This window comes from Ambystoma mexicanum, chromosome 2q (assembly GCF_040938575.1).
Source record: "Ambystoma mexicanum isolate Mex_15411 chromosome 2q, UKY_AmexF1_1, whole genome shotgun sequence".
Taxonomy (NCBI): domain Eukaryota; kingdom Metazoa; phylum Chordata; class Amphibia; order Caudata; family Ambystomatidae; genus Ambystoma; species Ambystoma mexicanum.
Window position 1 is genome coordinate 726,538,276 of NC_090924.1, and position 23,566 is coordinate 726,561,841.

General features: G+C 48.7%; 1 pseudogene; it reads left to right on the forward strand.

Annotated features, from left to right (window-relative positions):
* The first annotated feature begins 9,591 nt into the window (after positions 1–9,591).
* Positions 9,592–10,465, forward strand: LOC138569017 (G1/S-specific cyclin-D1 pseudogene; annotated as a pseudogene).
* The last annotated feature ends 13,101 nt before the right edge of the window (positions 10,466–23,566 follow it).

Sequence of the window (23,566 nt, forward strand, 5' to 3'; positions counted from 1 at the left end):
AGCACATAACGAGGAGAATAGAACAGATAGTATCCAGAAAGCAAATGAACTGGGACAAGCTAACCTCCTGTAAGCAGGAGGACGGGGAATCAGTTGAGAAATATTTTGCAAGAAAGGATAAGGCTCTTAGCTCTTTTAGCGGAATGGACCTAAGTACCACAGAAGGGCAAAAGGCTTTCTATTCACACTTTGTAGAAGGACTACTCCCTTACCTTAAACATGACATTCAAACATTTAAATCCAGATGGCCAACCCAAAATGCTGCTCAGATATCAACTATGGCCAGGTATTATGTGGATAGACACAGTGAGGAAAAGACTGAAAAGGAAAGAAAGCTGAATAGTTTGAAAACTAGGGCTTTGATGCAGCAAGAATTTCCAGAGGACGAGGTGCAAGTATGCAGAGGGGAAGAGGAATGTATAGAGGAAGAGGACGAGGTGTAAGTGCACCACCTTTGAATGGAAGGAGTGGTTCAGATGATGGTTGCCATTATTGCAAGAGTCCGGACCACTGGATCCGTGACTGCCGATTAGGCCTAGAGAAAGAGGAAGGTCAGTAGGGTGGGTTTTTGCCAGAGGACAGATGAGACAAAGTAATGGTGATGAAGATAAAACTGCCCAGGAGCAGCAGAATTATTTTGATCCCAGAAAAGACCAACAATATTCAGCAAGGGATTACTATGAGGATGATTTTGTAGAATAGGAATGCCCAAGAGAGGGAAAAGGGATAATGCAGATTCCAGTAGACCCCGAAGGGCCATATGTCGAGCTATCACTTAAATATTCGACACTAGGAAAAATTAAGTTCTTACTTGATAACGGGGATACCCACACGTCAATCTCCCATAAATTGGTACCTGCTGTGCCCCTCTCTGGGAAGGTAAAGACATCAGTAGGTTTTTCTAATACCACTGTTCACAGCCCTATTTCAGAGCCTGTACAATTCTCTATAGGACCTATTTCATGTATCTCTCCTTTTGTGCTTACTGACAAATGTGCTTTGAATTTATTGGGAATGGATCTGCTTATGAAATTGCATGCTACTATTTATTGTACGCCTGATGGTGTCTACCTCACTTGCATGTCTGATTACTTATAGAAAGGCTGTCCATACGCTGCTACTACTACCTCTGATGTCCTTCCTATAGAATTACAAGCTCTTGATGACAGAGTGTGGTCCAAAGGTAAAGATGATGTAGGATGTCGCCAGGCAGAACCTGTTTGCATTACATTAAGAGATAGTGCTATCTACCCTAGAATACCCCAATACAAAATGACACAACAGGCACTGGAAGGAACCCGCCCAGTGATGCAGGATTTCCTAACTAAGGGCATTATCAAACAGATAGCAAGCAACCCCTGTAACAGCCTGATACTTCCTATTCAAAAGAAGGTTAGCGAGAATGCATCACCAGATTGGAGACTAATTATTGATCTGTGTGCTATTAACAAGATAGTGCTGCCCCAATTTCCAGTAGTACCAGATATGGGGCCTCATTACAACCCTGGCGCTCTCGGAATGAAGGGGGCCGGTACGAGACCGCCCCCCATCATTACAGGAGCGCTGATTACGAGCTTTTCTTTTGCGGGACCCGGATCAGATGCCTGGTAAAACCAGGCCTCCTTTCCGGGTCCCACGAGGGGAAGAGGGCGGTAATAACGGGCCAGATGTAATCTGCCCATTATTACCTCCCTCCCCATTCCCATTGAGCCCTATGGGTGCTCAAATGAGAATGGGGAATGGTTCCTGCAAGGAGGAATTACCGGGTGCTCCTATGTCGGAATGACCCGGTTATTCCTCATTGCAGGAACCCGGTAATGGAGCCCGGTTTGGAGGCAGCCATGGAGCTAATAGCTAATAGCTCCATGGCTACCTCAAAACTCGCAATGAAGCCCATGGTCTCTTCTTACCATGCTCCCAACTACTGCCCAAATTTTACAGTTATTGACCTTAAGAATGCTTTCTTTAATGTCCTAATCCATGAGGATAGCCAGTATTTGTTTGCTTTTAACATAGAAGGAAGGTCCTATTCATTCTGTAGAGCTCCACAATGTTACACAGAGAGCCCAAGTATTTACAGTCAAGCTTTAAAAGCACAGGTAGATTGCTTTCCACTCCCCAATGGTTCAGCCCTTGTAGATGATCTACTTATAGCTGCTGACACCAAGGAGCAATGCATAAACTGTACAGTCCAACTACTGAATTTCTTAGCACCCTTGGGTCACAAGGCTTCACAGAATAAGCTACAGTTTTGCCAACAGCAAATTACTTATTTAGGCCATCTCCTGTCAAAGGGTGAAAGAAGAATACACCCACAGAGAATACAAGCAGTACTTAGTACAACAGCCCCAACCACTCAGCAAGAAGTGAGAGGTTTCCTGGGTATGATATCTTTTTGATGGCAATGGATCCCCTATTTTTCTCTCTTAGCAAAACCCTTACTCAAATGTACTACTAAAGAGTCTCCAACCCAAATGCCATGGTTGCCAGAGCACCAAGAAAGCTTTGATATGCTAAAAAAAAGGCTTTGTGCAATTCACCTGCCTTAGGCACCGCTAATTATGCAAAGTGCTTTTCTTTGTGCATGAAAAATCAGGGTGTGCTTTGTCTGTACTAACACAATTGCAAGGAGATAAATACAGGCCTTGTGACTATTTTTCCTCTAGCCTAGATAAAGTGGCTAAAGGATTACCAAGATGTCTCAGGGCAGTAGCAGAAGCTGCCCCTTCTGTCAAACAATCTGAAAGTATAGTTCAGGGACATCCACTGTTTGTGATGGCGTCATGCTATCGATATTCTGATGAATGAGACCCGAAAAATGCTAAATTTACTAGATACAAATTAACTTTACTCGCACCACGCATAACGATAAAAAGATGTAATTCACAGAACCCTGCCACGGTGCTATCCCTCCTTTCTAATGACATTACTTTATTGCATGACTTTGTCTTAACAGATGAGGAAACAAAGGGACAGATAGACTTGACTGATACCTTTGATTGATCCTGATGGAACTCTGTACGTAGATGGATCATGTTTTAAACTGTCATGCGGTACCTCCACAGCTGCCTATGCTATAACCACATTGAAAACTGTGGTTGAAAGTTGTAATATACCACAACACTCTGCCCAGGCCGCAGAGATCATTGCATTAACGCAAGCATGTGAGCTCAGCCTTGATTTGAGAGTTAATATCTATACTGATACCCAGTACGCAGTAGGTGTGGCACATAATTTTTGAAGACTATGGGCTGAGAGAGGTTTCCTTATTTTTCACGGCACCAAAATACAGCATGGAATGCTGATACCAGGTTATTGAATTCACCAGCAGCGCCAAGCCAGCGGGCTATCTTAAAATGTAGCGCCCAGCGGAAAGTGAAAAATTAAGTGGGAATAGGTAATTCTTTTGCTGATAGAACAGCCAAATTAACTGCCCAAACACCTGCCACTTTAACCTATTTATCAGTGAGTCCTCCTGCAATTACTGAATTTGATAACTCCCCCGAATGTGTCAAACAGGAAAGAGGAAATTGAGAAATGGAATAGCAATGCTACCCTTGATGATGGTTGTTATGTACACAAGTCTGATAAAAGGTTATGGATGTTACCCGACAAATATGTGCTTATGATGGTCATTATGACACATGGACCCTCCCACATAGGAGCAGATGCAATTGTAGTCTTATTGGGAGAAGTGCGGTATAATACAAACATTCAAGAGACAGCCATAGCTACATGTCAACACTGTATTACTTGCTTAAGACACAATGGGCCTCATTACGACCCTGGCGGTAATCGCCCGTCATTACCGCCATGGCGTAATGAGCGTTTACGCCGTGGGACGATGGCGTAAAGAGCGCCACATCACGACCCATCGCGCACGAGCATTACGCCATGGCGGTAATGCAATTAACGCCATGGCGGAAAAGGCCCCTACCGGCATCGCTAAGCGAGCAAGGTGCCCTTCCGCCAGCGTAAGTAGCGGCCACCGTAATTTACGGCCACCGTAATTAGCGGCGGCCGTAAAAGGCCAAACCGGAAATAGCGTCATCGCGCCGGAACGGGAAGCAGCCCGTCGGCCATCTTTAAAAACACAATCCATCGCCATCCTACCAAACAACACCAGACCCAACCCTGACACCTGTCCCAACCAAACACCCACCCATCCAAGTTCCCGAAAATGCCAAAATCCGTGTAAAAGGCATGTGACCGCCAGCGCCAGGAGCGATTCAGCCGGGAGGAACTCTGCATGCTAGCGGAGACCCTGCAGGACAACGCAGGTGTTGTTTTCTCCCCTGAAATGACCAGGACAGCAATCGGGAAGAAGAAGGCCCTCTGGGCCCTGGTGGCTGAGCGCGTCAGCGCGGTGGGGACCGTACCCCGCACCCCACAGCAGTGCCGGAAGCGCTGGGATGACCTGCGCATACGGGTCAGAGCCGTCATCTCAGCAAACCGCAACCTTGCCCAGGGAACCGGTGGAGGGTCGGAATCCCCCCTGAAACTCCAACCGTGGGAGGAGATCTGTGCAACCACCATCGGCATGGAATCCATCGAAGGCGTTGGAGGGATGGAAAGGGGAGCCCCGACATCAGGCGATGAAGGTAGGTGCCTCATACAAGACATGCCATAGTCACAGCAGTGCAATCATGTGTAGCACAAGGTTGCCCTAGAGTGTAAATGCAACACAAATCAATACTGCCCATAGCCACATGCGAGCACCACCCTGCATACACTGCTGGCACCCGCATACCTGCATCCACATACCACACTAAAAGGAGACAACCTGCATGGCACTGCCTGAAATCTGCCTCATCCACTGGCCAAAATAATGTCAACCATTGTCATTCCAAAGTCCGTAGACCCATCAATAACGCCCTCCCACCTTTTCTCCACCACAGGCACAGAATCACACCCAGAGGACCAGGACACCCCTGCGCCGAAGAGAGCGAAGTCCAACAACAACGTCCCTGCACCCTCAACCTCAGCTGCAGTGAGGCAGACCCCACGACAAGCAGGTCCCACTGCAGGCATACCGGAGGTCCCACCGGCAAGCACCCCTGTTGGCAGCAGGCCAGCAGCAGCTGCTCCACCTCCACCGACATTGCGTGCCACAGAAGGCAGGGGGTCAGCGGCCAGCAGCAACATCGGGGAGACAGCTGCAACAGCTGCATGTTCTGACTCGGACATGGAGCAGGAGGTCAGAAGCCCCACTGACCAACTACATTCCCCCTGTTTCTCAGACGCCAGCCCCCATGAGGGTGACACACAGGGGCACACTGAGGCAGAGGAGTGGCCTTCCACCCCATGCCCTGTCCACACTCCACAGGAGGGGAGCAGCCCCTCCATCACTCCACCTGCACTGGCCATGGGCCAGCACGGCCAGCAGTCCCTCGAGGACATCACTCAACGGCAGCATCAACTGTCCACAATGCTGGATGAGCATGCCGCGGAATGTGTGGGGGCTAGGTTTAGCATTGAACAGGCCACGGAGACACTAAGGGCCGAAGTGGCGCAGAGCACTGCCACCCTGAGGGATGCCATGCAGGCCATGTCCCGGGACATCTGTGCCGAACTTGCGGGCTTGCGTCGTGCGGTCACTGACCTCACCCACACAGTACAGGAGCAGCATGCACAGGGGCAGCCAGGGACATCCTCCACTGCCAGTTCTGCGCAGAGCAGCCCCGTGCGACGTTCCGGACGCAACCTGCGCTCCACAGCCAGGGGTGCCCCGGGGGCCGGGAGAGGGGGCTTGTGACGGCCTGTGGACACTGTCACAGGCATCTGTTGACACCTACATGGGGTGTGTTGGGGTGTGCAGGGGGGAGGTGGGAGGTGGGAGGGGGTGTGTTGGGGTGTGCAGGGGGGAGGTGGGAGGTGGGAGGGGGTGTGTTGGGGTGTGCAGGGGGGAGGTGGGAGGTGGGAGGGGGTGTGTTGGGGTGTGCAGGGGGGAGGTGGGAGGGGGTGTGACACGACAGTTCATAGTTCCAATACACTTTTTTCTTTCAAAAAAAGAAATGTGTGGACATTTTCATTGCGTATGTGTGCTTTATTGGTGTACAGTCCACAGTGTGCATGTCCCAGAGACACACAGTGCCCCAAGTGCAGTCTCCATGCGATAAACACCAGCCGTGTGTGCTAGAAGCAGTGGTCGATGATACTTTGGCGCATGGCACGCCCCTCCTGTGCATCGCCTCCTCCATGTGGTGGCGCCCCATCTGCACCCTCCTCATCCTCATCATCAGGTGGTTGCAGTTCTGCGTCAGGGGGCAGGGGCACATTCCGTCTGACGCACATATTGTGCAGCATGACACATGCCATGACGATCTTTGCCACCTTCTCATGGCCATACAGGAGTGCCCCACCAGACCTGCTGAGGCTTCGGAACCGTGCCTTCAGGAGGCCGAATGTCTGCTCTATGACCACACGAGTACGTGTATGTGCACGGTTGAAGTCCTCCTCGTGCTGGTTCTGCGGGTTCCGGACTGGTGTGAGGAGCCACCTCTTCAGGGGATAGGCTGCATCACCTGTATGTAGGCGAGAATGTATGTGTCAGTCATGTTGTCTGATCAGGAACATGATGTTCCACCATGGCTGGCATGGAACTGTTACCTTGGCTCACTTCTACATGCACTAATTTATTCACACAATGCAACCAGTATATGCTCATTGCTGCCATGGCCTGTTTTGCATGCCATCACCCTATGTATGCAGAGGGGTTGTGTGCATTGTGAGTGCCCTTCCTCTGTCTCCGTTCTCTGTGTTACTCACAGCCAGGTGGAGTATGCATCATCCCCCCCCCCCCCCTTTCTGCCAGGTGGAGTATGCATCATCCCCCCCCCCTTTCTGCCAGGTGGAGTATGCACTGGTACGTCATTCCCATGCCCACTTCCATGACATTGCACTCACCGAGTAGCCAGGATCTTGGGCCTGCATGTCGCTCCATGTAGCGTGGTATTGTGGAGTTCCTCAGGACCATAGAATCATGGGTTGATCCGGGGAATCGGGCACAACAATGTGTGATGATCTTGTTGGAGTCACAGACCATTTGCACGTTGATAGAGTGGAACTGTTTCCGGTTGCGGTACGCTACCTCCATGGCACGTGGAACCACCAATTCCACATGGGTGCAGTCGATGGCACCAATGCAACCGGGTATGCTGGCTAGTGCATGGAAACCCACTTTGGTGTTTGCAATCTCCTGGGCAGTCTGTGGTAATGAGATGTGGTCGTCTGTGTGCTTGAGGAGGGCATCGAGCACTTGGATGAGTGTTCGTGAGAATAATGGTTGTGAAATGCCATGCAGGTGCCCCACTGTGTGCTGGTAGGTGCCTGTGGCCAGGAAGTGGAGTACAGCCACTACCTTCAGTAGGGGGGGATGGTGGTTGGACTTTCTATCATGCTGACGATGTCGTTGTCTGTCATGTCTACGATGGCGGTGATGGTGTCCCGGTCCAAACGGTACAGGGTGTGGATCTGCTCAGCAGTGAGGTTGTTTGGATTGGCTCTGATGCGTGGGATTGGGGGCTGCCTGCGTGGTGGCACTGGCTGTGCTGGTGGGGCTTGCTGGGCCTGCCTTGCCCTCCTTCTCCTCCTGCGTCTCCTCTGTGCTGCCTGTTGTTGTTGTTGCTGTTGTAGTAGCACATGCATTGCTATCAGGTCCTCCAGCCCCAACATTGCTAGTCGTATTGGCATCATTGTGGAGTGTGACTGGGTGTGGGTAGGGTTGGGGTGTGCTCTTTTTGTACTCCCCTGAGTCTGTATTGCCTTCACCTGTGCTGTTTCTGTGCACCTGTGGCAGCTGCATTCACTTGACATGGCCCTTTACGGTTGGTTCGCGATGGCGTTATTTGCACCATGGCGGTAAGGTACTTAGCGGCCTCGGTGATGGCGTTAGGTGCATGTCCGCTTGGGTCGGCATTTGCGTACCTTTCCGCCATGGCGCTAAGTACGGTGTGGGCGGTCGCGTGCGCGCACCCTAGCGCAGTTAGCGGCAGCGTTAACTACGATGCCGCTATTGGCATCGTAGTTTACGGTCACGAGTCATGATCGGACCTGGCGGAAAACGATGGCGGTAACCATTTACCGTCATCGTTTTTCACTTAGCGCCAGGGTCGTAATGAGGCCCAATGTAGGAACGGGTACACCTACCCCTAGAGGTCATTTCAGACCCCAGAATTACCTTTCAAATACCCTTCAAATGGATTACATAAAAATACCACAATGTCAAAGATTCAGATATGTTTTAATTCTAGTATGTATGTTAAGCAAATGGAGAGAAGCATTGACTATGGTGGACAATACTGCTTTGAGTACTGTCAGGACCTTGGTGAAAGAGTATTTTCCAAGATACAGACTGACCCATTTAATCTGGAGTGACAATGGTGTTCACTTTGTTAACATAATCATGGAGCTAGTATGTCATGCGTTGCGAATACGCCAGAGATTCCATTCAATTTACCACGCACAAGCAGCGGGTCTTGTGGAACGTTTCAATGCCACCTCAAGGGCAATTTGGCCAAGATCTGTGCTAGTAGCCCTCTCAAGTGGGTAGATGCTTTGCCCCTAGCCCTAATGTCTATATGTAGTGTCCTGCAATTGGGAGTAGGTTTGTCACCCTATGAGATAGTAATGGGACGACCCGATAATATATGGGGAATCCCCAGTCCAAGAAAACTGTCTAATGTCCCTTATCCTTTGTTGAGTGATTACTATTTGGAGCTTACTAAGAGATTGTCTTGTATCCAAAAACAGGTCAAAGACTCTGCCTAACCCCCTGGAAGGACCAGGCCACTCTATCCAGCCTTGTGAGTGGATCTTTATGAAGAATTTTCAGCGATCATCCAGCCTACAGTCAAGGTGGAAAGGCCCTGTAAAGGTTTTATTGGCCACTCAGACCACTATCAGATGTGAGGGACATCATAACTGGATACATGTGAGCCATATAAAGTGGGCTCCTCTATTTCTGGCAGGGAATATATCTACTGAGTTACCATAGGAAGAATCTGTGCTGAAAGGGACTGATAATGGGACTGTTAACTCCCAAAGACTATCTCCGTGCAGCGTTTCCCCAGGTATCGTGCCTCTCAAAGATATCACAGGAGTGACAGAGGGACCACAGCATAACCTCAGGCCACGAAAACTGAAGTGACTGTGCTGATTGACATTGCTTCCTTTGCTGATTGACATTGCTCCCTTCACTACAATGGATTGTCCAGTGTGGTGAATACCGGCATCTTTAATGAACTGTCTTTGGGGTGAGGCATATGAACACTCCTGAAACTCTTATAACCCTTTATTTACCTCATTCTACTACCTTCTGTAGGCTTTTAAAACTCCAAAAATAAAGATATTTTATGAAAGGCAATCGTGGTGATCTATTACATGTACAGATTGAATACTAATATCTGTGAAATGTGTGGTAATTAACACCTATAAGCATCAAAAGGGAGGGGTAGCTTGAGTCCTCTATATATATGTCCTCATTCTACTGGGACATTTCCTGTGAGGAGCTCGCTCACTGCCACCAAGAACTTAAAAAACACTGACTTCAGCTCCAGGGCCAAGCGTAGGACACTGAGGGGAAGGGCAGACATGGAACACCAGCTACTGTGCTGCGAGATGGAGACCATTCAGAGGGCCTCCCTGGACACCAACCTCCTGAATGACAGGTTGCTGCAAACTATGCTGAAGGCCGAGGAGAGGTACTCCCCCTCTGGTTCCTACTTCGAGTGCATGCAGAAAGAGGTGCAGCCTCATATGTGCAAGATTGTGGCCACCTGGATGCTGGAGGTATGTGGAGGTATGTGAAGAGCAGAGGTTTGAAGAAGAGGTAGTCCCTCTGGCAATGACTTATCTGGACAGATTCTTGTCCGTGGAACAGCTTTAAAAAATTATTGCAACTCCTGGGGGCCACTTGCATGTTTTTGGCATAAAAAATGAAGGAAACCATCCCATTGACAGTGAAAAAGCGCTGCATTTAGACAGATAACTCCATCAGACCCTATGCAAATGGAGCTGTTGACATTGAACAAACTAAAATGGGACTTGACCTCCGTCACTCCTCATGCCTTCTTCGAACATTTTCTTTGTAAAATACCCCTGACAGAGTACACCAAACAGATCATCCACAAGCACGCACAGACTTACTTGGCCCTCTGCGCTACAGACATAAGGTTTTTTTCAAACCCTCCATCCATGCTCCCTGCAGGCAGAATCGCTGCAGGTGTTCAATGCCTTCACCTCGGCAACACCTACCGTTTTCTCTCCCAGCAGTTTCTCACACCCTTTCTTTCGCAAATCATCAAGTGTGAGCCGGATTGTTTGCAGGCTTGCCAGGAGCAAATTGAATTGCTGCTAGAATGCAGTCTACACCATGCACAACAACAATGTCTCTGAGAGCAAAAGCGCTGATGACGAGGATAGCCTGTCTTGCAATCCAACTGACGTGCGAGACGTGAACATTTGAAGGGACATGTGCAAGTCGATTGCTGACCTACAAGCTGGCGGAGCAAAGGCGCTTTGAATGTGAAAATCGTCAAACAACTTCCTCCTCCGCCTTCACCTCACACCATTAGTGAAGGCACTGTTTATGTGTCACATGCGATTGTCCAGGAAGAAGAAATATATGAAACTGTTCCGTGACTATGCTTTAAAACTCTTATTGTAAAACTAATGGTCATTAGGGCTGTTTGTGGAAAATTAATTCTGTATTATATGCCCATTAGTTCTTACAAATTCCTGTTAAAGCCATTGTGAATGCTTTTCTAACTGAAATGACTATGCCTCAGCTCGCAATACATTTTACAGTGCACAGCACATAATACATGCCCAGTGGAAACTCATTTGGCTGACTGAGTAGTTCAAAGACATGAAATTTTGACGTGTTAGTCTGTACATTAGGTCATCACAGATGTGATTTGGTTTGCAGATCTTTGTCAAGATGTTTCCTCAAGTGACTGCAAATGCGAAGGCTAAGCGCAATACATAAATAAAATGCCTGACGCAGGAAGCTTGCTCATGGTCTAGAAGCTGAACTTTCACACAGAAGCACGCATAAGCACATGCTATTTTGAACCAGCTGCTGTAAAGAATGAATCATGAACTTGTGATACATCTGCTGACGTGCAATGCACATTTCCATACATAAAATCTTGACAAGTAAGGATATTTGTGCAGATTTAGCAAGATATGACAAACATGTGATGTCTACTTTGCATGTAATGTCTGGAAATTAGGTATATATATATGTAACCATTTAGTATTGTCAATGAGAGAGACTGCAATGGCTTTGCTATCGTGTCTTTTCCCACTTAAGTGTAATTAAATGTGGTTTTGCTAAAATGAAAACTTGAAAATCTCTGTGTTGGAATCTCAATTTATCAGGTCCAAGGCCTCCAAATGGAAGTGTAAACCACTGGCACGCCCAATTGCATCCACCTCCTCGGAAGGCGATGTGCCTGGGGGAGTGTCACATTCTAATGACACTGCTGCTGAGGAGGAGCCCCTGGATCCTATTGCTGTGGTGGACACCTCAGCAGGAGAGGGAGTGGGACAGGGTCCCCAAGGTATGGAGAGCTCATTGTTAGGGTTGATGGAGGAGAAGGAGGAGGCCTTCCCAACAGTGTCAGCTGTGGGTAACGAGGGAGATGTGCAGGCTGCACACCTGGCCCAGGGATAGGAGTCTGAGCAGTCCACGGTGGAGGGGTCAGCCCATTCTCCGGTCCGAAGGCCAAATGCGCAGCACTACCCACCTTCACTGATGCCTCGACCGAGACACATACTGCACTTCTAGCTGATGAGTCTATACAGGTTGGAGAGCTGCCACTGCTATTGGGGGGCTTGTGGCAGCAGGCATCTCTCTGTGATGCTGTTCATATGACTCCTGAACAGCTTGCATAGCATCACGGTTAGATGGGCCACCTTGTCACCAATGGAAAGAACACTTCCTTGTGTTGGCCTCTTTGTACGGCCACTGGAATGGCCCCCTCCTCCTCCTCATCTGTGTACCAGTCAGCCTCCACTAAGGCCTCCATGTCAGCCAACACCATGACCTCCTGCGCCCCTGTCCCGCCATTGGAGAGTCTGGATGTGCAAGTGCATGTGCACTCTTACAGTAAGCAGGGGATAAATCCTTTCTGAAACTCTTTGCAACTGTTTTATTTCCTGATTGTTTTTAGACATTGTAATTATTTTAACTACTGTTTGTGTGCAGCTAACCATCCCCAAATGTACCCATGCTAATTGTGTTTATTTTATTTCTATTGCTAGTTTTCATACTTTTACCGGCTTCCTGGCTGACACATAAGTATTTCTTCTGTTTCTATCACTGATCCGCCACAAGTCAGCTGATGTCCTCCCGCAACATTTATGTGCCAGGAGACACCGCAGAGGCTACTCTTACATTAGGCAGAGGCTAAATCCTTTCTGAAACTCATTACAACCGTTTTATTTCCTGATTGTATTTAGACATTGTAATTTTTTAACTTTAAGCTTTCCATCCAGGAGCCCGGTGAGTGCAGCGCCTGAATCGCGGGCACTTTATTTGTAAAATCAGCTGAGTTAGAACTCAGCGTAGCGTGCCCCGTGCTCTCCTCCCCTGCCGCTCCTGCTTCCTGGTCCACCTCCCTCCCGCCTCCCGACCCGCTCACAGCCCTTCCAATTGGCCATCGTGGTTCCTGCCTAGAGTCTACTGACTTGCGTGTCCCCGCCGGCTCTCTTTCCATCCAGGAGCCCGGTGAGTGCAGCGCCTGAATCGCAGGCATTTTATTTGTAAAATCAGCTGAGTTAAAACTCAGCGTAGCGTGCCCCGTGCTCTCCTCCCCTGCCGCTCCCGCTTCCTGGTCCACCTCCCTCCCGCCTCCCGACCCGCCCACAGCCCTTCCAATAGGCCATTGTGGTTCCTGCCTAGAGTCTACTGATTCGCGTGTCCCCGCCAGCTCTCTTTCCACCCAGGAGCCCGGTGAGTGCAGCGCCTGAATCGCAGGCATTTTATTGGTAAAATCAGCTGAGTTAGAACTCAGCGTAGCGTGCCCCGTGCTCTCCTCCCCTGCCGCTCCCACTTCCTGGTCCACCTCCCTCACGCCTCCCGACCCGCCCACAGCCCTTCCAATTGGCCATTGTGGTTCCTGCCTAGACTCTACTGACTCTTGTGTCCCCGCCGGCTCTCTTTCCATCCAGGAGCCCGGTGAGTGCAGTGCCTGAATCGTGGGCACTTTATTTGTAAAGTCAGCTGAGTTAGAACTCAGCGTAGCGTGCCCCGTGCTCTCCTCCCCTGCCGCTCCCGCGTCCTGGTCCACCTCCCTCCCGCCTCCTGACCCGCCCACAGCCCTTCCAATTGGCCATTGTGGTTCCTGCCTAGAGTCTACTGACTCGCGTGTCCCTGCTGGCTCTCTTTCCATCCAGGAGCCCGGTGAGTGCAGCGCCGAATCGCGAGCACTTTATTTGTAAAATCAGCTGAGTTAGAACTCAGCGTAGTGTGCCCCGTGCTCTCCTCCCCTGCCGCTCCCGCTTCCTGGTCCACCTCCCTCCCACCTCCCGATCCGCTCACAGCCCTTCCAATTGGCCATCGTGGTTCCTGCCTAGAGTCTACTGACTCGCGTGTCCCCGCCGGCTCTCTTTCCATCCAGGAGCCCGGTGAGTGCAGCGCCTGAATCGCGGGCATTTTATTTGTAAAATCATCTGAGTTAGAACTCAGCGTAGCGTGCCCCGTGCTCTCCTCCCCTGCCGCTCCCGCTTCCTGGTCCACCTCCCTCCCGCCTCCCGACCCGCCCACAGCCCTTCCAATTAGCAGCCCTTTTGTCCCCCGGTTTCCCTTCCCTGTGTCCGCTTCCTCTTTCTCCCTCCTCCCGCCTCCCAGCCCACCCCCTCTTCCCTATTGGTCCGACCACTGCCCATTACCGACCCTTCCGGGGCAGCCCTCTGCCCGGCAGCCCCCAGCGGCTAAGGGCCCCAAGGCCAAGGGCGGCTCCAACAGAGGCGGCTCCAGGAAGTGTCAGCAGGTGTCCGCAGGGGACGCCAAGGAAGCCACCAGACACCGACAAAACTGTAAGTGTTGGCTTGGGTGAGGGGTAGAGCAATTACTCTACTCCAGAAAGCCCAGCCACTCTAACCTACCTTTCAATGGCCTGCAGCCTAATGTTAACCAGTGATTGTTAGCATATGTCACACTTAGATCGAATCTCTAATAGCATCTCTATGAAAGTTGAATTCAGAAGTGTACCCAACTGCATTTAGAAGTTGCGACCAATTGCATTTAGAAGTGTACCCAATTGCATTTAGAAGTGGTGACCAATTGCACTTAGAAGTGTTCCCAACTGCATTTAGAAGTTGCGCCCAATTGCATTTAGAAGTGTTCCCAACTGCATTTAGAAGTGTTCCCAACTGCATTTAGAACTGTCCCCACTTGCATTTAGAAGTGTACCCAATTGCATTTTGAAGTTGTGACCAATAGCCTCTCTGAGAAAGTTGAATTTAGAAGTGTACCCAAGTGTACCCAATTGCATTAAGAAGTGTACCCAACTGCATTTAGAACTGTCCCCACTTGCATTTAGAAGTGTACCCAATTGCATTTAGAAGTGGTGACCAATAGCCTCTTGGAGAAAGCTGAATTTAGAAGTGTACCCAATTGCATTTAGAAGTGTTCCCAACTGCATTTAGAAGTTGCGCCCAATTGCATTTAGAAGTGGTCCCAACTGCATTTAGAAGTGGCGCCCAATTGCAGTTAGAAGTTGCGCCCCATTGCATTTAGAAGTTGTGACCAATAGCCTCTCTGAGAAAGTTGAATTTAGAAGTGTACCCAAGTGTATCCAATTGCATTTAGAAGTGTTCCCAACTGCATTTAGAACTGTCCCCACTTGCATTTAGAAGTGTACCCAATTGCATTTAGAAGTTGTGACCAATAGCCTCTCTGAGAAAGTTGAATTTATAAGTGTACCCAAGTGTACCCAATTGCATTTAGAAGTGTACCCAACTGCATCTAGAAGTTGCGCCCAATAGCCTCTGTGAGAAAGCTAAAATTTGGAAGTGTACCCAATAGCATTTAGAAGTGGTGACCAATAGCCTCTTGGAGAAAGCTGAATTTAGAAGTGTACCCAATTGCATTTAGAAGTGGTCCCAACTGCATTTAGAAGTTGCGCCCAATTGCAGTTAGAAGCTGTGCCCAATTGCATTTAGAAATGGTCCCAACTGCATTTAGAAATTGCGCCCAATTGCAGAAAGAAGTTGCGCCCAATTGCATTTAGAAGTGTACCCAATTGCATTTAGAAGCCGCGCCCAATAGCCTCTTTGAGAAAGCTGAATCTAGAAGTGTACCCAATTACATTTAGAAGTTGCGCCCAATAGCCTCTGTGAGAAAGCTGAAATTTGGAAGTGTACCCAATTGCAGTTAGAAGTTGTGACCAATAGCCTCTTGGAGAAAGCTGAATTTGGAAGTGTACCCAATTGCATTTGGAAGTGCGCCCAATTGAATTTAGAAGTGTTCCCAACTGCATTTAGAAGTGTTCCCAACTGCATTTAGAAGTGTTCCCAACTGCATTTAGAAGTTGCGCCCAATAGCCTCTCTGAGAAAGCTGAATTTAGAAGTGTACCCAAGTGTACCCAATTGCATTTAGAAGTTGTGACCAATAGCCTCTGTGAGAAAGCTGAAATTTGGAAGAGTACCCAATTGCATTTAGAAGTTGTGACCAATTGCCTCTTGGAGAAAGTTGAATTTAGAAGTGTACCAACGGCACGGAATTGCATGACGTACATAATTATGCTTTGGAATCCAGGAAATACATCATACCACACCCCACGCTTACTCTCTCCCTTACACCACCACTCAACTAGAACACAGAGATACTATGACACAATTCGGTATAACTGTTCTCATATCAACATCTCCCGCTCACTCCCATCACTCTGAGTAAACATTGCTGGTTTCGCACCCCCCAGCCAGGCGTTCTCCTCAGGCCTAATGCAGCCACACTCGATCTGGATAAAAGCTGGCGAGAGCGAACACATACTCCTGATCTCTCAACCACCACACCTACCGCTAAGAAGCAGCTACCACTTGAATTCCGCACCAGCTGCACACATACCTGGTGCGCACACGCACTTTTTGGACTCTCTCTACTCTCTCTACTGACCTGAACTTCGGTTCCCAAGGGCGTTCAACCTACCAGCGCCTTCAGACCATACCAATGGTATATAAGGCGCTATATAAATGCAAAATAACATAACATAACATAACTACTTCTTTGTGTGCAGCTACCTTTCCCCAAATGTACGCATGCAAATAGTGTTTATTTTATTGCTATTGCTAGTATCTTAATACTTTTACCGGCTTCCAGGCTGACACAGAAGTATTTCTTCTGTTTCTATAGCAGCTATGCCGCGAGTTAGCTGATATCCTCCCACAGCATTTATGTACTTGCAGATGCAACAGATGCTACTATTACAGTAAGCAGGGGCTAAATCCTTTGTGAAACTCTTTGTGACCATTTGATTTCCTGATTGTTTTTACACATGTCATTTTTTAAACTACTGTTTGTCTGCGGCTACCCTCCCCCAAATTTACCCGGGCTAATTGTGTTTATTTAAATGCTATTGCTAGTATCTCATTAATTTTACCGACTTCCCGGTTGACACAGAAGTATTTCTTCTGTTTCTAACATGGCTACGCGGTGAATGAGCTGATGTTCTCCCCCTGCATTTATGTGCCGGGAGACGCTTTCGCACATCAGATGGGCGCAGCCGACGGGCGCAGCAGGCATTCCTGATGCATGCCAGAGGCACACAAAAGGCAAGCCCGTCTATATCGATAGATGTTGTTACTATTGCCCATGCATTTATGCTGCCGCTGATGCCCTAGCTCCTCTTAATCTACCTAAGCCTAAGGCCTGTATTTCGCAGTGTATGTATGCAGACCAACTTCGTACGTTCCACGTCTCATGTAGACAAGCAGAGCGTAAGTGGCCCAGGAAATATGATCTAGCTGATAAATCCATTCTGTTGTCTGTGCTATCCACTTACTGTAAAGCTATTTTCACTGCTAAATGTTCCTATTTTTCCAAACAGGTTGGGAATTCAATCAACCAGCCCAAGGAACTGTTTAAAGTGGTTCACTCCCTAGTTTCCCGTCCTCCCAAATCTGTTTTGTCTTCCCAGACTCTATGTTCTTCTCTCACATCCTACCTTGTGGAAAAGATCGAATACATCTGAGAAACCATGGTTTCCCCAGCCCCTAATCTCCCTGCTCCTGATGTTGCCATTGGCAACCTCCCACCCACTTCACTGTGGTTGGTGTTTCCTTTCTTTACTACTGCCGAAGTGCGTCGGCCGTTTTTAAACTGAACTCCATGTCCCCCGGTCCCTCCTATTCCCCTATCTATAGTGAAAAACATCTTGCCTTGTTTCTGTTCTCTGATTACAGCCGGCGTTAATACCGCCTTTTCTTCAGGGCAGGTCCTGGCCTCTCTTTAATACTCTTTGGTGTCCCTCTTTAAAAAAAAACTTCACTTAAACCTGCTATCCCTGCTAACTATTGTCCTATCTCTCTTATTCTTTTCTTAATTAAACATCTGGAAACCTTAGTTGGTCCATTGTTAAGCTCCTTTCTTGGAAACATCTCTTTCCATGCATCCCAATTTGGCTTTTGCCCTGGTCGGGGTACAGAAAGTGTGTTGTTCTCGGTGGTCGATGATCTTGCACTTTCACATGATAAAGGCAGAGCCTTGTTGCTTCTTGATCACTCTGCCACGTTCAACATTGTGGACTGCACAGCTTTTCTTCATACCCTTGTGAGCACAGGCCTTTCTGGCATGGTTCTCATCTGGTTTTTGCTGCTTCTTTCTGATAGGACTCAATGGGCCGAATTATAAGTGTGATGGTCCGGAAACAAGGGTACTGGTAAGCCTACCGGCACTCTTGTTTCTGGACCGCCAAACTACGAGTTTGCCTGCCGGGGTCTTTGACCCAACAGGTCTGAACCTGCCGGGCATATCGCCCCTGATAAGCAGGGTCAGATTTGGTGTTACGGGGTTGGCGGCAACCTCGTAATGAGGCCACATCTCTCTCTCTCCCTCCTTTCCATTCTTCTCCCATCTCGCTCTTGTGGTGACCCTCAGGGGTCTGCCCTTTCCGCTGTCTGTTTAATGCCTACACCCAACCATTTATCAATCTTATATCCGCCTAGGGATTCAATTGTTATCCTTTCGCTGATGGCACCCAAAGCATGGTTCTCCTAGATCTGTCTGCCCTGGACATTGCAACCAGATTTCGGAGATGACTAGAAGCTGTGGGGAAATGGATGTCTGTTAACTGGCTTAAAGTCAATCGGGAGAAAATGGAGGTGTTGGTGGTGGGTCCTCCATCCGCAACTGCTTTCTGGTCATCAGACTTCTTGCCATCTAGCCTTGGCCCATGTCCTATCCCTGTTTCTTCTGTAAAGGACCTTTGCAAAAAATATCATCGTCCTTATCAGCTGACCTCCAGATCGGCACCATCTGTCAGAAAGGATACTTTCAGTAACAGATCTTGCGCAAGATTCTGCCCTACCTTCCCCCTCAATTTCACACTCCAGTGATATCTTTCCTCATCTTATCGATGATGGACTACTACAAAGCCATAGTTTTGGTGCAGCATTCCTATATTTTACAATGTCTGCAAGTGTTGAAAAACTCTGCAGCACATGTGGTCACCTCCACGCCTAGATGCCCTCACATCTCTCCAGTACTCGCCACCTTCACTGGCTCCCGGTGGCTCAACAAGTGCAATTTAAATCACTCTGCCTGACCAACCATGCTTTTTATGGTTTTTTGGATGGAATACCTACCGGCAAAATTCAATTGCTACATCCCGGCACAGGTTCTCCTGTCCGTGGATGCCTGCCTGATCTCTGTACCTCGTTTTAGGGCCTATCACATTGGTGGCAGCTCCTTTTCAGTTGCAGCTGCTCGGCTCTGGAGCTCCATCCCTTTCTCATTGCATATGATCAAGGAGCACCTGATATTTCCTAGGTTACTGAAAACCTATCTCTTCTAGCTTCTCCCCTTCCTGCTGTAATAGTGCCATGATGTCTTTGGTGGTGACTGTGTGCTTTATAAATAAAATGTAACATAACATAACATAACATGTGTCCCTAGTGGAGGAGGACATTCATAATGTGGCAGATGAGGTGGTCACAGAGCCTGCTCAGGGACAAAGAGGGGAACAGACAGTAGAGGAATCCCAAACAAGTGTTGGCGGATTGCCGTGAAAAGATCGAAAAATAAAACATCAGATGGGAGAAATTATTGAATTTCCCCTATACGAAATGACAGAATATGTAAATATTTCAACCATTTCTCCCATTCTAACAACACGTTTTAAGTTTGTTATGTGTTTATAACATAATGTGCAGAAACCATAAAATACGTAGGTTTGTTATTAAACGATATGATATTAGAAATCGGGTTGGGAATGGCCGAAATGCGTTTTATTTGAACAAAGACTGAATAGACAAGCATATTAACATAGCGCTTACAGACCAGTATGTTTTAAGCATTTCTTGGTTTTGAATTGTAGTATGATATCAGTAGGAAGACAGTAAATGATGAAGGAAAAAGAATTCTATGCCAAGACGGAGGCGAGCATTATGCTTCATCTTCTCATTTATTAGCTCTCCAGCAGTTTTAACAAATCAAATAAAATGTCCATCTTTTTGTTGAAAACCAAACATTTTTTTTTTCTTTTTTACAAAAACTTCATTTCCCATCAACCCTAGGTCCCTGTCCCAGTGTCCTGGTCAAGTGACCTAGTCCTTCCTCTTCCTGTAACCTCCTCTTCTTTTCCTGCTCTCCAGAGATAAGTACCCTTTACACTTAGCTGCATATTCAGTCAGCATTTGTATTAGGGTTTTGTTGCATATTTGCAGATAAATTGAAGATTTTGTGATAACATAATGTTAAGATAGTGCGCAGGGACCGCGCAGCGTAGCGAGGATTGCGTAATCCGTGTGTTTATAAGTTTATCCGGCGGCCCCGTGCTGCAGTATCAGCACTCCAGGGGTTGGCCTCAGGCCACGTCGGCTCACTCGCGTTACACGCGAGTGAGCAAAGAGCCCCCACCTTCGTGGAAAGGAGGGGCTAAGCGCTTCGCGGGCATTGCGCTCCGGTCTCCCTTCAGTGACAGATCGTAAGAAATCACCAGAAAGACAGATTATATGCCATTAGGTGAAAGAAGTGCATAAACAGACAACAGCTCGAGTCAGAGCATAAAGTGAACTCAGTGCCTGCACTGATAGAGAAAGAAGCTGCTTAGCAGCCAGGTGCAGCCTCAAGAGAGGAGAGTGAAGAGTGGACGTGCCACTACACCTGTTCAAGTACTATCAGGCACCTACCAGCACACAACATGGCTGAATTTGAATGGAGTGAGGAGGAGCAAGAAGCCACATATTCTGAAGACTTGGCTCAAAGCTTCAAAGATGTGCTGGGCGAATCACTCGTAGAGGCAGTGGCTCTAGGAGTTAGACCCCTGCAGGAACGCCTGCAGACGATTGAAACATTCCTGAGTCAAAGAGACAGAAGCACCATACCACGAGCAAGCACGTCCACCAGGGCCGCGCCAGAGGGCCTACAGGGGTGTACTAAGGCCCGGAAGAGCGCAAACTCTTCTGAACCCCCGGGCCAACTTGAAGGGGAAAATCCAAAGGCCCCAGAGGCGACCGACGCTTTCATTAGGCTGAAGGAAGCCTTTATGTCCAATTCAGGGGTGCCGAGCCTCATGACCACCTACCCAGGGGAAAAGAATATGGGAGACACGGAAGAAGAGGTTCCCCAAGAAGAGGAACTTGCAGAATCTCCGACATCCTCGCAAGAGGAAGGTGATAAGGAGGGAGATGAAGGGAGTTTACCGCCTCCGAAAAAGAGGCTGAGGAAATTGAACAATATAGAGGAGGAAACCTCAGATATGTTTCAGCCGGAGGAGATCAGAAACCCAAGATCCTCAGAATGGGTGCCTTCTCCAAGAGTGGCGCGATACATGACTCAGAGGCTGTGCAAGGCACTTGAAAAGGAGGTGAGGCAAAGGATGAGGGCTGAATGCCCAGGCCAGAACTACCAGGAAAGGTAGCAGAAGCACCAGAATTGGATCCTAAAATGCTAGCTTTCGTAGCTAAATCACACAGAGACCCTAGGAAAGGGATCGACCGCTCATGGAGGAGTTGCCAGGAGAAGGTCCTGGATCTAGCGGGTCCACTGGCCAAGATCATGGACCTGGCAGAGCGGGCAAAAGATACAGGGGAAGAGATTGACCCGGAAGTGCTAGCAAACTGGGCACAAAGAGCTGTATGTCTTTTAGGTAACGCAAACTGTGCGATATCTTCTGAGCGCAGAAGAGGACTACTATTGAAAATAGATCAGAAATTAGGAGACCTGTCCTCATACGAGGCAGGCGAAGCTGCGCAGGGGCTACTGTTCGGTGAAACATTCGGAAAAGAGATGGGGAGGTTCGTAGGGACCTACACCTCGCTGGAGAAAGCACAAGCCTCTATAAAGAAGATCTTCCCTGGAAGGGTTTTTGGTGGGACCGGTCGGTACAGAGGGCGAGCGACTGGTTGCTATCAGACGACCAGAAGGCCTCAATCAAACAGAGCACAATATTGGGAAGATAAGAAACCAGACACTTTATTCCAACCCGGAGGTCGCTTCCCCAGAGGAAGGCGAGGCAGAGGACAAGGAAGAGGACAGTACGTCCCCACAGGTGAGAGCATCCACATATCCTGCAGTAGGGGGGAGGACAGCAAAGTACTGGGAAAACTGGTGCGCGCTTTCGAGCGCCGCTTGGGTGCTACAGACAGTCAAGGGCCTACACATACAATTTACACAGACACCAATCCAGTACAATGCCCCCAGACCAATAGTAGCAGCGCGAACAGAGAAAGATTTGTTGCACGCAGAACTACAGAGCCTAGCGAAGAAACGAGCTATCGAGCCATGCATAGCTCCGAGGTTCATAAGCAATATGTTCCTGGTCCACAGAAAAGAAAAAGTGAGACCAGTCATAAATTTGAGGGACATGAACGAGTGGGTAGTTTACAACCACTTCAAAATGGAAGGGACTCACCAGTTGAGACACGCTCAGACAGGGCGACTGGCTCGCAAGAATAGACCTGAAGGACGCATATCTCACGATCCCAGTAGAAAAAGAATACCGATCCTTCCTGGCGTTCGACTGGGACGGGCGATTATGGCAGTTTGCCACAATGCCGTTCGGATTAGTGTCCGCTCCCTGGGCGTTTACGAAACTGATGAAGCCAGTAGCAGCAGCGATCAGGGAGAAAGGGATACGGATCATCATCTACCTAGACGATATCCTAATAATGGCAAGCAGCGAAGATGTTCTTCGCTACCAGACCAGCTGGGTAGCAAACCTCTTAGCCTCTCTGGGATTCCTGGTGAACTGAGAGAAGTCGGAGATGGTGCCAGCAAGGAGGATAGAATTCCCAGGTTTTATCATAGATACCAGGTCAGCGACCCTGGAGCTGCCGAACAGGAAGATTCGAGATATACGAAGAGAAATAAGGAACTGTCTCGGCAGTCCAACCACATCCAAGCGATATTCCCAGGACCCCTGCATTATCGAGCACTTCAGAGACTGAAAATAAAGCAGCTTCAGCAAGGGCTCAACTACCACCAGCTAGTGCCGCTAGACCAAGAGTCCAGGACAGAGCTAGAGTGGTGGCTCCAGAACATGGAGGCATGGAACGGCAGAGCCATTTTTGGCGACCGCCCGGACATGATAATAGAATCAGACGCCAGCAGGGCAGGCTGGGGAGCCCGATGTGGAGAGCTCCAAACGGGAGGCAGATGGAGCTCGGAGGAGCTCAAACTGCACATAAACTGCCTGGAACTATTGGCCGGCTCTTTGGCGATCAAGGCCTTCACCAAGGACAAAGTGAACTCATGTATACTACTGAAGATGGACAGCATCTCGCCAGTCAGATCCATAAATCACTTAGGTGGAACGAAGTCCAGATTGTTAGCGGAAATAACAAGGACTTTTGGCACTCCTGTCTGGAGTCAGGAACGGCAGTGATAGCAGAATATTTACCAGACGCTCAGAATGTAGTGGCGGATTGGAACTCCAGACATCTAACAGACTCCAGCGACTGGATGCTGGACAGAGCAATCTTCCAACCGATAGAAGAGCTCTGGGGGCCGATTCATACAGATCTATTTGCGTCCACCAGACTGAACGCTCAGAAGAGCAGATTTTTCAGCTGGAGGCTAAACCCAGCAGCAGCAGGGACAGATGCCTTTCTACAAAATTGGAGAGAAGAGACACTATACGCGTTTCCTCCATTTGTAATGATAAGCAGAGCTTTAACGAAAGTTCGCAGAGAGGCAGCGAATCTGATAACAGTAGTCCCGATATGGAAGTCACAAGTATGGTTTCCAGCGCTGATGGAACTGATAGACGACTATCCAAGAATATTGCTGCAAAGAGAGGACCTTCTCACGGACCCAGTTGGGTCGTATCACCCTCTGAGAGCGAAGGGGACGCTGCCACTGATGGCGTGCAAGATAGCAGGAGATGTTGGAATCTCCCA